Genomic DNA, 13805 nt, shown 5'->3' with positions numbered 1-13805 from the left:
TAGTTCGTTGTATTATTTGGCAAATCCAGGAGACAACCGATACATCGGAACTCTGGAGGTTGGAGGTTTTGAAATTCAGACCGAAGGCCAAGGCGGACAAGAAGCGGACGTCCTGATCTTAGGACGAGATTTCCTTGACAAATATAAACCATGGTTATGGAAATCAGGAGGAATGGAGATCACAATTGGACGGCAAAGATTGATGATCCAATGACAAGTCCATTCTCAATATACATCTCTGTAGGGATGTTGTATGAGAAATTCAAAGCAGAATATTTTGCTGCTTATGTGGATTCAGGAGCAGGAATCTGTACAGCAAAACGAGGAGTCTTTCCAGCAGAAGTGGAAGAAGACCTACCTCGAATTGCAGGAAGGGATCTCTCCAAAAAGGTTTTGCTCTTATCAAAGGGAGTAAAACAAACGGAAATATTAATCGGCGGAGCAGGACAAACACCTTGGTACAAGGTCAAAACTCCACCAATTTATTTCCATGATATCGGAGCAGATATATTATTCGGAAATAATTTTTTGCAAAGCTTCAAGCGGTACATACAAGACAATAAAGCCAGGAGGCTAGTGTTCACAACTAATTGTGATCACAAAATCATTGTGCAAAGGCTCAATGGAGCTTTTCATCGCTCGATGCCAATCAAATTCCGGAGCAAGCGTGGTGATGAGGGCAGACTCCGGAGACCCCAAATGAAGGATCAAAGGAGATTCGGAGAAGTTTTGCTCAAATGCAGAACTGAGGGATTCCCAGATCTCTCCGAGGAAGAAATTTAAATCCTCAAAGTCTCCCTGATATCACACCAAGATATCAAGGAAGAAGAACAGGTGTCCATTGCCGACGTCAAAAGGAGGATTCAGAAGTGTTACCATGAGAATCCTTTGGCATGGTGGGACAAGAACCAGCTCAAAGCTACCTTGAAAGTTAAAACTGTTGGATTTGTATACTGAAAGCAAGAACGTTTTATGCTTGTATACAATGTTTCCTAAGTTCACTATCTAATCTCCTATCTGATTGTGTTCATGATTGCATATGTATGTTCTTTATCTCTATATAAGTAGATTATATGGTGTGTTGTAGATCACAGAAGACCATATAATTGGAATAACCTTAAGAGATATAATATGATCACAGCCGAAATAACTCTAGGACAAGTTATTGGTTTAGGCTGCAGTATAGATGGAAGTAGTTTGTCTTGGCTACTTGTCTATACTGGTACGTCATTACGTATTGATAGGACCACAGTTTGAGATGTATTCTTCTATCTGACTTAAGTGAAGAATCAAGATCTCGGTGACTTATAAATCTTAATACTAATAAGTATTCAGATATATATATTAATTCGTATATCACTTTGACTTACTATGGGTGAAAGTTATATACTAACTCGAGTACTCTGTATCTTGGGTGATAGCGGTTAATATATGATATTTGATTATCTGTATTAGTACCCGTATCCGGTATAGGATAATGACATCCCCTTAAGGAGCTCAATAAGGTTTATTACGCTAAACCCTGCAGGTTGATTAAGTTCAGGCGTAATAATAAAGTTTGAGTGGTACTGCTTAAGGAATTATTAAGAGATTAATTAATTTAAGCTGTCAGAGCTCTAATTAATTAATGGATGTCGGATATTTTAAATACGGAGATTTAATAAGTCTAAATACAAGCCCCGACTCATCACCGGCAATAAAGGGGTAAGTCAGTATCGGTTCTCTAGTGGAATGAACTGATATTTATAAATTAATTATGGTCTGGGCTGACCATAGATAAATTAATTTATTTGAGGCCCATCTTTATTCCTTGTATCTGGTCCCTGGGCTGGCCCAATGTCTCCTAGCCCAAGTAGGGCAGATTTTCGGCCCTCACACTAAAACTGGCGCCCCCTCTCAGTTTCTGTATTATTAAATACAGCTGTCAGCTCTCAGGAAAACACACTGATAAAATTAGGGTTTTGAGAGCAGAGAGAGGCGCAGGAAAAACGTGAGGTGATTTCTGTCTTGGGAATTTCCATAGCTCGTTGTCCATCCAACGTTGGGAATTGAGCGGGATACAGTCGAGAAGATCAGAGCTAGAGTCAGATTTTCGCAGGAAACCAAGTTCTGGCAGTCTCCGTAAAACGGCCATAACTTCTTCCACAGAACTCCGATTCAGACGAATCAGGTGGCCACGGAAAGCTCTCTCGAAGACGAAGAAGTCGTATTTCTGCACTAAATACGATTGGAGGTCGTTTGAGGGGTCAAACGGAGCGTTGAAGTTGGCTGACCTGTTCAGCGACAGATTGACGAATTCTTAGGAATTCTTCAGGTATTTCTGAACTCCAACGTGCAGCTGTTAAATTCATAGGAGCATGTTAGGATTAATCGTTGTATGATAAATTAATAATAATCCAAGAAACGATCATCGGGCAAAGCGGAACGTTAATTCAGTTTAATATTCCTACAATTGGTATCAGAGCCCAGGATTAATTTCTTGGCTCTATTATTAATTTATGTACGATTAATAATATGCGTTGTTTTTACTGCTGCTGTTCTTCGTGGTCTGTTGATTCGTGGGATACGTCGTTTTGACGTTGTAATCGTTTTTCACCACGAGAAAATCCGTGGTTAGATTAGGATTTCAATTTTGTTTTTGTTTTTCCGTTGTAATCTGTAAAAATTGAAAATCGAAACGAAGATGACGACGAATCAACATCGAATGGACGGAGGTTGGAGAGCCGGAGGCAGGGCGTCTGTACGCCAGGCTGTTGCTGCTGCGCGCCGGGCTGCCGCTGTACGCCGGGCTACCGCTGCGCGCCGGGAGGCTGCTGGCGCGCCGGGCTGTGCGCCGGGCAGGCTGCTGTGCGCACCGGGAGGACGCTGCTGCACGCCGGGGCTGCGCGCCGGGAGGCTGCTGCTGCACGCTGGGGCTGCACGCCGGGCTGCGCGCCGGGAGGACCTGCTGCACGCCGGGGCTGGGCGCCTGGGGGAAGGTGCCTGCTGCACGCCGGGGCTGCGCGCCGGGCTGCACGCTGCTGCACGCCGGGCTGTGCGCCGGGAGGGACGCTGCTGCACGCCGGGGCTGTGGTGCGGGAGGCTGCTGCTGCACGCCGGGAGGCTGCTACTGTGCGCCGGGCTGCTGCTATGCAGCGCGCTGGGAGCTGTGGCGGCGGCGCCTAGGGAACTCCAAACCCTAGGTGGGCGCGGGTTTCAAGAAACCCTAGGGGGCCCAAACCCTTTTTTCAAAGACGGGCCTGATGAAGCTGTTCGGGCCGAGTTTTACGTTTTTGAGCCTTTTCTTTTCTGTTTTAAATGTAATAGATTAGTTTTGGGGTTCCACGAATGGGTCACGAAGAACTTTATTCTTTTAATTCTGTTCTTTGCATGTCGTGGTGTTAATCCTTTATGCTCTTTGCATGTTGTTTTGTCTTTGCTTGTTAATATGTGTTTATTAACTGCGCTTAGACAAGCATGCTAGGTTTATCGTTTTCTTAAGCATGTTTTAGAATTCTGCGAGCATGTTTTACATGTTGCGTTCTAGATGAGCATGTTTAGGATTATGTGTTGAGCATGATCAAACCTTTTGAAATAAAAAGACTAAGCTATTAAATAATTTTATAGATGATTAAAAATTATTTAAACTCTCCACAAACGGTCTCAAGACAAAGTGATTGACAATGTGAGTAAACGTCCACACGATCGTGGCTTACTTCATGTTCGATTTCACAAGTTTGTTGAGTTGAGATTTCTATTAAAAATATTTAAATCCATTTAAGTAGTGGGAATTATGCGGTAAACGTCCACACGATCGTGGCTTACTCGTATAATTTTTCACAAGTACCTTAGAAGATGGAATTAAATAAGATAACTAAGAAATTAAATTGAATGCGACATGGTCCTAGTGAGTATGTCAAATTCGAGAATTTTATTTCAAAGTTAGATTGTGGTTATTGTTTAATAAGTTTTATTCTTAAAATTATATAGACCTCCACATGCGGTCTCAAGACAAAGTGATTGAGAATATGAGTAAACGTTCACCCTATCGTGGCTTACTTCATATTTGATTTCACGAGTTTGTTAAGTTGAGATTTCTATTAAAAATATTTAAATCAATTTAAGTAGTGGGAGTTATGCGGTAAACGTCCACCCTATCGTGGCTTACTCGCATGATTTTCATAAGTACTTTAGAGGATGGATTTTAAATAAGATAACCAAGAGGTTAAATTGAAAGCGGTATGGTCCTCGTGAGTATGCTAATTTCGAGAATTTAACTATCGAGGTTAAATTATGGTCGCTGCTTAGATATCATTTCAAGTACAATGTACAACTCCCCATCGGAGTCCCTTCTTGAATATGATATGGTCTAGTTAAAGTCCGACTATTAATTTCCTTTGTCAAAAGGTTAAGTTGACATGGATGGAAGTTAAACGACTAGGTAAATAGTCTGGTTGAGGAAATCATGGTAAACGTTCACCCTATCGTGGCTTACTCGTGAGTTTTCTTGGGCAGTTGGAGGTTTCATTAATATTGTTTTATCAAAAGGTTACAATATTATTATTACGAATTATGTGCTTTATGTTCGTTACTTTCAGATATGTCTATGTCTCTTATTGTTTATTTATTCTTGCACAAAGTCTTTTAACCGGTCCACATATATAAAATGGAAACGCAGTTTTGGATTTCTATCTTTATCACAAACTAACACAATTTTTGTGTTGCTTATTACTCCACATTCTTATGGTCCGAACAATGAGTTAACTGATGAGAAAAAGGAATTACATAAAAGGTGGCATGTGACGAATAATGTGGCTATATGCTTTGTTATGAGTATAATGTCACAAACCTTGTAGCTCCAACATCAGGGCATGGACAATGCTATTAGCATCATGCTGAATCTCAAGAAAGTGTTCGGAGAGTCGGACTGAGCTGCTCATTTAAATTTGATGAGAGTAATCTTGTTAATTTTATGAGTGAGCACAGCTCAGTGCACGAGCATGTCATGCAAATTTTGACGGACTTGACTTGCTCAGTGGGAGTATCGACGGTGAGGCAAAAGTCGATATTATCCTGAACTCTCTTCCCAAGTCTTTTAATTAAGAACTTCCGCCTCAATGCTGTTATGAGCAAGAAAGATACTTCTTTTGAGTTACTCTAGTTACGGCTAAGGAAGTTGTGGGAAAGAGATGTGCAAGCACTTGTTATTGCCAAAGGTGAGCCATCTTCTTCGTCGAATGACGGGAAGAAGAAGGGTCCAAGGGGCAAGAAAGACAAGGGAAATAGTGGGAGTAGTGGTGTGATAAGATTGAGTATTGGAGATTTTTTCTTTCAATACTCAAGGCAAAGGGTTAAGGTATTTCACTTGCTATAGTAACTGAGACATGTCAGCTCGTTTTTCTACTCAGTTATGAGTAGTGGATAACGAGAGAAACTGATAATGATTGTTACATCTTGCATGGCTTTTCATAAGCTGACAAGGAAGCTGAGAAGTGATGAGATGATAGTCTTCCTAGGCAACGTGACTAGAGTCGCAGTTGTTGCAATTGGAGACTTGTCTTTAAGTTCTAAAGACATAGTTTAGTTTTTGAGAGTTCCTTATCATGTTTCAAAATTTTGAATAGATGGATCACATGTCATTTTTGATAGTGGTGTTTCTATCATAAGAAATGACAAAGTTGTCTATTCTGGTATTTTTGAACATCTCTCTTCATACTATAACTTGTCTACAAAATACCTTTATATTGCATTTACATCATCGAACAAAAGAAAGAGAAAAGTTAAGGCTAATCTCTCATGAGGATCTTACACATATATTGACACCCTAGATTAGGTCGCATCTATCTTAACAGGATCCAAAGGCTCTTGTCTAAATAGTACATTGGATTCAGTCCAGGTTGTACCATTTGGAACCTGCGAATCCTGTATAGAGGAAAAGATGGAGACCGGGTCATTCATGACAAAGGGGATAAAAGGCCAATAATGTGTTAGGAATGATCTTTTCTGATTCATTGTCAGTATTTGGGATTCCAACCCAGTTTACTACACCATGTAATCCCTATATAAAATGGTGTGGTGGAGAGAAGAAATAGGTCACTCTTGGAAAAATATGTCCGATGATGAGTTATGCATCTTTGCAATTAGTCCTAAAGAATCAGAAGGTGGTTATTAGCAATGACACACGATTCTTAGAAGTGGACTATGGGAATAATTACTAATCCAAGTCAGATAGTGTGTGTTTCAAGAAATTGAAGACATTAGACAGGCGATTCCATCACCCAAGCCAAGTATGCAAGAGTTTTGTACCACAAGACACTGCACGCACTGTTGACACACATGTGCCACCACAGATCCATTGTAGTGGGAGGGTTGTAGGACAACCCGATCGATTTATGTTCTTGGGAGAATCTTTGGATTCAGTCCCTGGTAGTGAATATAAGAGAATCGACCCAGATATCTACTTGGAATTAGTGGAAGACGAGAATGTAGATTCTTGGCACACCTCAATGGAGCAATCCATTAAGAATATGGGTGTATACTAGAAAATCTTGCTACCAGGAGGCAGTCATGCCTTAGGTTGTAAGTGAGTATGCAAGATAATGACAGGCCCGAATGAGCAAGGTCGTAGCTTCCGAAGCTAGACTGGTGGCGAAAGGTTATGCCCAGTGTAAGGGTATAGGTTATGATGATATTTTCGCAAGTACCATGCTCAGAACATTCGGATCATTTTACCCATAGCAGCTCACTTAAACCATCGAGGTTACGTGAGGGAGGGAGAGAAACATCTCGTGTCAATCGCTCTCGTGTCATCGGTGATGTGGTTTATCTTGCATTTTATGTAGATAATATCCTCCTAATTGGCGACAATATGGAGCTATTGTCAAGACATAAAGTAATGGTTATCCGAACAGTCTCAGATGAAAGACTAAGGATGTACAGTATACACCTTTGTGATCAAGGTTATAAGGGATCACTAGAAAAAGATGTTGGGCTTATCTCGAGTGTCTTACATTGATACTGAGAATACTCGTTGTAGTATGAATACCGCCAAGAAAGGATTGCTACCTTTTAGATATGGCGTTCCTTTATCTAAAGACTATGTCTTAAGATGCCTATTAAGGTTGAGGAAATGAAGGCAGTATTCTACGTTTCCGCAGTAGATAGCTTCATGTATGGGTTGCTATGTACGAGATCTTATATTTGCTATGCAGTTAGCATGGTTGTAAGATATCTGTATAGTCCTAGTTAAGGACACTGAACTGTGGTAAATTATATTCTCAAGTCCATGACTAGAGAATAAGGATAGTTTACTAGTTAGACAGTTTAGTTCCTTTTTGGATTATATGATTTCGGATTCCCAGGCTGACCGGAACAAAGAATAATTACCTCGAGCTATGTGTTTTCCTTGGGAGGTAAAACCTTTTGGTTTGACCACTACCTCCAGGGTCTAAGAGTGATTCCTAGTTTGCGTGAGAGCATCACCTTCATGGTACCTCAAGTGCAGTTGCAAACTCTAAGGAATCCTAGAACCACAAGGGGTCAAACACATGGAGAGTAAGTACCAAGTTATACGATTATTCGTAAATCGAAGTTTTTGTGCTCAAAGAATAAATTCTCACATATTGGAGAAACCTACTGATCTTTCACAAAAGGCTTATCGCAAATGGTCATTGAAAGATGGGAATGCGATTGATGCCAGATTGATGCCACCCACTTAGGAAACTTTAAGTATAAGTGGGAGAAGTGTTAGGTGATTGGTAAATAGACGCATTGTATACTAAAAGTTTGCTTTAGTATAAGTGGGAGATTGTTGGATTTGTATACTGAAAGCAAGAACGTTTTATGCTTGTATACAATGTTTCCTAAGTTCACTATCTAATCTCCTATCTGATTGTGTTCATGATTGCATATGTATGTTCTTTATCTCTATATAAGTAGATTATATGGTGTGTTGTAGATCACAGAAGACCATATAATTGGAATAACCTTAAGAGATATAATATGATCACAGCCGAAATAACTCTAGGACAAGTTATTGGTTTAGGCTGCAGTATAGATGGAAGTAGTTTGTCTTGGCTACTTGTCTATACTGGTACGTCATTACGTATTGATAGGACCACAGTTTGAGATGTATTCTTCTATCTGACTTAAGTGAAGAATCAAGATCTCGGTGACTTATAAATCTTAATACTAATAAGTATTCAGATATATATATTAATTCGTATATCACTTTGACTTACTATGGGTGAAAGTTATATACTAACTCGAGTACTCTGTATCTTGGGTGATAGCGGTTAATATATGATATTTGATTATCTGTATTAGTACCCGTATCCGGTATAGGATAATGACATCCCCTTAAGGAGCTCAATAAGGTTTATTACGCTAAACCCTGCAGGTTGATTAAGTTCAGGCGTAATAATAAAGTTTGAGTGGTACTGCTTAAGGAATTATTAAGAGATTAATTAATTTAAGCTGTCAGAGCTCTAATTAATTAATGGATGTCGGATATTTTAAATACGGAGAATTAATAAGTCTAAATACAAGCCCCGACTCATCACCGGCAATAAAGGGGTAAGTCAGTATCGGTTCTCTAGTGGAATGAACTGATATTTATAAATTAATTATGGTCTGGGCTGACCATAGATAAATTAATTTATTTGAGGCCCATCTTTATTCCTTGTATCTGGTCCCTGGGCTGGCCCAATGTCTCCTAGCCCAAGTAGGGCAGATTTTCGGCCCTCACACTAAAACTGGCGCCCCCTCTCAGTTTCTGTATTATTAAATACAGCTGTCAGCTCTCAGGAAAACACACTGATAAAATTAGGGTTTTGAGAGCAGAGAGAGGCGCAGGAAAAACGTGAGGTGATTTCTGTCTTGGGAATTTCCATAGCTCGTTGTCCATCCAACGTTGGGAATTGAGCGGGATACAGTCGAGAAGATCAGAGCTGGAGTCAGATTTTCGCAGGAAACCAAGTTCTGGCAGTCTCCGTAAAACGGCCATAACTTCCTCCACAGAACTCCGATTCAGACGAATCAGGCGGCCACGGAAAGCTCTCTCGAAGACGAAGAAGTCGTATTTCTGCACAAAATACGATTGGAGGTCGTTTGAGGGGTCAAACGGAGCGTTGAAGTTGGCTGACCTGTTCAGCGACAGATTGACGAATTCTTAGGAATTCTTCAGGTATTTCTGAACTCCAACGTGCAGCTGTTAAATTCATAGGAGCATGTTAGGATTAATCGTTGTATGATAAATTAATAATAATCCAAGAAACGATCATCGGGCAAAGCGGAACGTTAATTCAGTTTAATATTCCTACAAAAACTGGAAAAGAGCATGAGTTTGTAAGGTTCAGACCTATCCTGATGAACACTCAAGATCAACAGGATATGAGGAGTATAATCAAGGAACACCTTGATTTGAAGTTGATCGAACCAGGGAAGTCGCCCTACAGCAGTCCTGGATTTCTGGTGAGAAATCATGGGGAGATCAAGCGAGGAAAACCAAGATTGGTCATTAATTATAATTAATGATATTCTTGAGTTTGACGGATACTTCATCCCAAGTAGAGAACACCTCATCAACTGCATCAGAAGTGCAAGGGTATTCTCGAAGTTCGATTGCAAATCAGGCTTCTACCAGATTCGCATGGAGGAAGGGAGTAAGAAGTTTACAGCCTTCTCAACTCCACAAGGACATTATGTCTGGAATGTCATGCCAATGGGGCTAGCCAACGCGCCTCAGATATTCCAAAGAAAGATGGATAATCTCTTCAAAGATTATTCTTCGTTTATGTTTGTTTATATTGATGACATTCTTATTGCATCAAAAAACATTCAGGAACATGTCAGGCATCTGGAGATCTTTGCGGATGTTTGTCAACAAGAATGACTAGTGCTGTCTGAAAAGAAGGCAGTCATAGCCACCCAGAAGATGGAGTTTCTGGGAATTGAGATCGATGAATCTGGAATAATTCTACAAGACCATATTGTAGAAAAAGTCCAGAATTTCCCAGAGGATCTCAAGGAGAAAAAGCAGCTCCAAAGTTTTCTCGGAGTTGTCAATTTTGCAGGGATGTTTATCAAAAACCTTGCAGAACAGAGAAAAGTCTTCAGTCCACTACTGAAGAAAGATGTTCCATTCATATGGAAGGAGGAGCATCGGTAGGGTATGAAGAAGTTGAAAGAGATTTGTAAAAATCTCCCAAAACTTTCAATACCACAAGACGAGGATGACTTAGTCCTCTACACCGACGCGAGTGATTCCTGGTGGGCAGCTGTGCTCACAAAGATCACCCCATTTGGAGAAGAACCTTGTAGATACTGCAGCGGACTCTTCTCCGACAACGAGGCTGTGCGATGGCACATAAACGAGAAAGAATTTTATGCAGTCAGAAAGGCGTTCAAAAAATGGCCGCTCTTCTTACTTGCTAAGAAATTCGTTTTGAAAGTAGATAACACGAATGTTAAAGCTTTCTTAACAAAAAAGATAGAATCTAAACCTGAAAAGGCTAGATTGCTTAGATGGCAAGCAGAATGCCAATATTATGATTATGATATTGTCATCTTGAAATCTGATCAAAATGTTCTTGCAGATTTCCTAACAAGAGATGGAGCCAACTGAGGTTGACTCTATCATGGAGTACCAGAGGCAGCTCCTGGACAACCTGGAGATGCTACAACAAGAATGGCAAGAGTGCTTACTCCATGCCAAACAAGCGGGAAGGATACAAACGGACGATGAATCCAAAGTAACCAACCGCATACGAGAATGTATCAAAAAGATGTTAAATCTTAATGATGCAACCCACAAGCCGCTCCTGCGCGGGATCATGGCTCCCATGATCGAAGCAGGCATTACCGTACAGGCCGGATTACCTGTAGCAGGGGATTCCAATACCCCTAGCACAAGTTCTGAGGCTAAGGTGTTAAAACCGGATCCTCGAGAAAAAGATGTTGCTAAGGCTTCACCGCCCGAACCAACATGTCAACCCTCCACCTCTGGGGTAAAAGAGGGAGAGATCAGTCTTAGGCCACTGACGGGCAAATCTAAGATTGATACTAATATTATTGACATTTCTCCTGTTTGGCAGATGTACCAGTCCAGATGGGAAAAACTCAATACCAGAAAAGGACTCAATCCGAGCTATTGCCGGGTTGATGTTGCGGGAAAATATCCTCGCATATGGATGACCACCGGAGCCAATCCTCAGGAGGTCAAAGAGTGGTATGAATTCGGGGCATTAGCCTCAGTTTATACTACTTCGCCAACATTTAGCGAAATCAAGGGTCTACCCAGGTGGATCCAAAAGACAGTCTATGATGCTTGGGCGAACAACCAGTCCCTTAACCGGGGAGATGTCCTGGAGCTATACTTCCTCAGCGCAGCTCCAGAACCAGCAGGAAAAGGGAATCATGAAGCTTTTCATTTTATTAAGCTTCGGAGACCCGACACGGAGGCCTTAAACCGAATTAAGGCACCCAATCATGAAGTTTCCATTGTCACAACATTCGCGGAGGATCAAATCTCCACGAGACGTGCATGGGGACTATGGGTCTGTCTTACAGAGATGGACAAAGTAAAGTACCAGTTCAAGTTCTCTCATAATGCAGGACTTGGATCTTTCCTGTTAAATTCTATGACAGGAAAAACTACAAGTTTCGCAGAGAAGGCCTTTGAAGAAAAGAGGCTGACACTCTGGCGAAACAAGGTGGCGGGAAGCAAAGAAACCCGTCACAAATTCTGTAACATGGCTCATTTAGGCCATTGGACAGATCACATCTGCACGGAGTGTCCAACGCAGAAAGAACCGGAGTTTGGCAAAGGCTTCTTCCCAAAGCCTAACAAGAAGAAATTCCGGTCAGACGAGTACGAGGAGCACAAGACTCCACGAGGACGAGCACCACGGGCACCAAAAAAGTAAGGGGCCCGACAAAGAAAAGGGAGTCATGTGACTCAAGACAGGAGGACCACCCACTAAAAGAAAAACGACGAAAGTGGGCGGATAATAATGCAGGCCAACTACCCACTAACCAAAGTGGGTAATTCTACAGGAACTCCACTCATCAGAAGAAGACAAAGGATGGTGGAAAAGTTGCTGAACCTCACCAACCATTATCACAAAAAGATAAAGGAAGGTTCAACTCCATCCATGTGAAGGCACTAACTAGTGTCGGCAATAATGGCCGACAAAAGAAGGTGGCTATCACCATCCAAGCAAGCTGGCCACGAGGAAGGAATCCAAGGCCAACTACCGAGCAATAATAGAGGGGTCCAAACCTCTATATAAACCCAAGCTCTGGAGAGAAGAAGGCATCGAAAAATCAGAACACATTTTCACACACCACTTCCTCTCTCTAGAAAAAATTATCTTTGTAATTTTTTAATTCTAGTTTTCAAAGTTTTTTCGTTTTAGTTTTAGTTCCTTTTAATTTTTATGTACACAAGTATTAGCTACTATGAGTAGCTAAAACAAGTTAGTCTCCTCCCTTGGGGAGTATTTTATGAAATAAATTAATTTTTATATAATTCCTCTATAAACGCTTAGTTTTTGTCCAACTATTCCAGTTGAGTAAAAATATTTTCTTTATTTTTTCCAACAAAGTATTGAGTCGGCACTTAGTGAAGGAGAAGGGTTGCAACCATCTCTTGCGAGAGTGTGGTTGGTGCGTGCCGGGGAGGCAGACGAGCCGTAAAACGCAACAAGACCGACTCCTGAAGAAGACCAGTCGATAAAGGTATAATGTTGGTTTAAATTTTAAGATTTATTTCGAAGTGTTACGGAAGCATGTTGGGCCTGATAATATCTATTTAGACTTGTTTTAATTTGAACATGGAATGGTTTGATAATGAATAGGTAGAGGATTTGTTGAAGGGTAGTTTTGTCATTAATTATGAGTTGGATATGGTTGATATGTGTTTTGTGAAAGTGGGTATTTTTGATAGATAAGTTATGAAGGTGGGTATTTTAAATTTTGACCCTTGCTAAAATTTGGATTTATTTACAAAGTTAAATTAATAATAATTGAATTAAATTAGTAATAAAATATTAAAATTACATTGCACATCATACTCATAGGGCTGACGGCTCGGCCCGACCCACCCACCAATCTTTATAAATTAATTGATAAAATTGAACTTAGATACTTTTTTTTTTAAAACTCAATTGAACTTAGATACTGAAAATGTATCATATGCCCTGATTGGATATAACCTCCCTAGTTAATAAGTAGAAAATTAAACTTAAACACAAAAGATTGACATTGAAGAAAAAATTTATAAATAAAAAAATTAAAAGTGATCTATAACGAGGCACGAAAAAGTAGGACACTCGATCCCAAATGAACCGTGCGACCTATCACTGATAAATATAATTTCGAGTGATAGAACAAAGAAGTGCTCTTGGGTGCGATCGGTTGCACCCGCGCCCTGACCCGAACCCGCATCTTGACCTGAATTGTGTAAATGACACTATTCAGCTATATAAATAATACTGCTTGTAATTGACACTATTCGATTATACAAATGATACTGCGTATAAATGACACTATAATATTGTAAATGCCACTGTATAATTGACATTATTCGATTATACAAATGATATTAACTGTGTAGATGATACTATTCAGTTATACTGACATGCAGTGTCATTTGTATAATTTAATAGTATCAATTATAGACTGTGTCATTTGTATAATTGAATGGTGTCATTTATACGATTTTGGTCAGGATGCGAATTCGGGTTAGAATATGGATCAGGGTATGGGTACAGGTGCAACTCGGTTGCACGGTGCAACCGGTTGCACCCAAGTTTTTGTGTAGAATA

General features: G+C 40.4%; 1 protein-coding gene across 1 annotated transcript in view; it reads left to right on the top strand.

The window, feature by feature from the left end:
• Nucleotides 1-13805, top strand: part of LOC131001633 (uncharacterized) — a 465975-nt gene that overhangs the window by 406843 nt on the left and 45327 nt on the right. The window lies entirely within an intron of this gene.

The sequence above is a fragment of the Salvia miltiorrhiza genome, chromosome 8 (assembly GCF_028751815.1).
Source record: "Salvia miltiorrhiza cultivar Shanhuang (shh) chromosome 8, IMPLAD_Smil_shh, whole genome shotgun sequence".
NCBI lineage: Eukaryota > Viridiplantae > Streptophyta > Magnoliopsida > Lamiales > Lamiaceae > Salvia > Salvia miltiorrhiza.
The sequence above is the reverse complement of the archived record's forward strand: the minus strand, read 5'-3'. Positions and strand labels throughout refer to the sequence as shown.